This window comes from Oratosquilla oratoria, chromosome 27 (genome assembly GCF_046742065.1).
Source record: "Oratosquilla oratoria isolate Oo_2021 chromosome 27, ASM4674206v1, whole genome shotgun sequence".
In the NCBI taxonomy this organism is placed as follows: domain Eukaryota; kingdom Metazoa; phylum Arthropoda; class Malacostraca; order Stomatopoda; family Squillidae; genus Oratosquilla; species Oratosquilla oratoria.
In genome coordinates this window covers 11445502-11448115 of record NC_134803.1, presented here as the reverse complement: position 1 = coordinate 11448115, position 2614 = coordinate 11445502, and positions in this window count along the sequence as shown.

Genomic DNA, 2614 nt, shown 5'->3' with positions numbered 1-2614 from the left:
ATTTCTTATAATACAGGGATGGGATGTCGATCTGATATGGTAAGTTTAACTAATTCTCTGAAGCCTACTACAGGGCGGAAGAAACCATCGTGTTTAGGGACAACAAAGAGAGGACATATTCCTTTACTGATTGATGGTTCAATAATGTCTTGCGCAATCATGTGTTGGATAAGGTTATCTGTAATAACGCGTTTACTGTGTGGCATTCTATATGCGGGAATGTAGCGTGGTTTAAAATTCTCACGAAGGGATATATGATGCTGAATAAAATAAGTGATTCCAAGGGGTTCATCTGAAGTGGCAATGGTATGTCTGAACTTGTTGCAAAGTGCAAACAAAACTGATTGTGCATCAGGGAAGTCTACTGGGTTGAAATGTGATGCATTAATGGGTTCCTATGCAGTGGGCACGTCGGAATTTTGTGATACAAATTTGAGAAGTGGGGAATTTGTTATCCATGACAATGATGCCTGAATGATATACTCATACTTCGAAATCACATATGTTTGTACCAACTGTGAGATGGAGGGATGCGTTAGTGTTATTGTCAATTAAAATGCAAGTATGTCCTTTCTTTGACGTAGAGCTGATGGCTGAAAGTAGGAAAATTCCACTGACACGGTAAGTTTCTGGCACCCATAGTACATCGGTGTTTTGTGCTTGAAAAACTCGTATGTGTATCTTTGTATACTCACGAGGGAATAGCGTCTTTGGGCTGATAAGCACTGCGTGAGTGTGTTTGGATGTAGATAATACTTTCGAGACTGGGGTCGATTTGTTGTTGAATTCCTCTAAGTGGGACAAGAAGGTGTCCTCAGGCGATGAAAGTTCAACGGTATTTACTGGGTGTTTTGCCCCCGAGTTTTGCTGATTTGGACATGCGGGACGAGTTAGTGCGTCTACTACGTTTGGAACGCAAGTCCACAGCTGTCTGTAAGGTAGAAGAGTTGGAGTCCTGGGGAGTGGTTTGGGTGGAACACTGGGAACTCTTGTATGCAGGTGGTGGAGTAAATTGTGCTAGCACCTGGTGCATCCTCGTGTGATGAAGCGGAGTGAATTTGAATGGGTGGTAGAATCAACTGACGCGGGATCATGTTCTGCCTGCTCAGCCACGTTGATGTGATTGACTTTGTGAGAAGTTGCTAATGGCAATGCAGTGAGGAAATGATTTGCATAAAAGATGCAATTTTGAGCAGGATAAATGACTATGTTATGTCGTTTCATCAATGTTAAACCTATAAGGATATCAGCAGGAAAGTAAACGTCAGCTACGTAGGTGGTAACTGGAATGGCTGGGCACTCATCTTTGAAGCTAATGTCTAGGGAGGATTTACCAATGATTGGAAATGGTACACCATCTACATTGCAAAGGCTGATGTCCGGGGGGCGTCTAAAATGGTAACACGTTTTGTTGAAGTGCGGAATTTGTGGAAACTGTGTGCTAACATTATGTTAACTGGGGAATCCGTTTCGAGAAAGCTTGTCACTTTGGTATTGCTAGACGTAGCATTGGATGTTAAGGAATGGGTATGCACAAGTAGAGTTGATGATCGAATATCCGGGTATGGAGTAACTGTCCTTGGTGTGTACTGAGTCTTTCTATTCTGTAGTCACAAAGAAGATGTGTTACGGGAATGCCTTGCAGGAGATGTGTTACGTGAATGTCTAGCAGGAGAGTGATCTGGGGATTCTGATCTGTGTTGCCTCCGTGCTACCAGCACATGGCAACGATCACTCGTGTGAAAACATGTACGGTGATTATCACAGCGTCGGTTTGGCCGTGAAGGGTTTTCGTGGTAATATGTGTTGACGAGGTGTCCTGGTTTGTGGCAGTGCGTACAAACCATTTGTGTTCTTGAAGGAGAGCGTTGGCGTGAGCGATGTCGAATGCGAGATGTATGTCTTGATCTCGTGTTATGTGAGGGAGACCGTGTGATCTGGGCTATTATATGGGTGGATGCGATGGGTACTGACTGGCTCTGAATCTAAGTGATAGCTTTGTCCGTGTCAGAATTTCGTGGAGAATTCTCCTAGTGTGATACATGGTGTGAATGGAATTGTGCTAGCTTTCTGGAGTGTGTCTGGGTGTAATTGGGAAAGTAGTCGAAAGTATGCCATGAGCGAGACTATGTGTTCCAATGTTTCCAATGAAATATTGGTATCTGAGACCTAGTCTGAGTTTTTGAGACTTTCTCTGAGTTCACTTTTAATGCTGAAACAATTTTGACAGTTGGTGTGGTATGGACCATGATTGTAAGTTTTAGCCAAATAACATAAGGGGGGAAGTGACCCAAATGGCTCAAATGGAGTAAAAGACTTTTAAAAGTGGTCTACAAATTCCTGATTGTGGTTTTCTCAAATAAATCAGATTAAATTATGTCACTGGCTAGTATATTATTCTTATATATTCTAGATAGTATGGAGATTTTGGTCCTGTCGTTTGTGATGTTTATTCGTATCATCTTTGATTCGACCTCAGAGGCGAAACTGTGTACATGAATGTTCTTGCCGTTAAAAAGCGGTTGCAAGAGGCTCGTAGATATAGGTAGGCAAATGAGGTAGATAGATGGGTAGGTGGCGAAAGTTTGATTTTTATGGGTTGGGTGTTTGATAA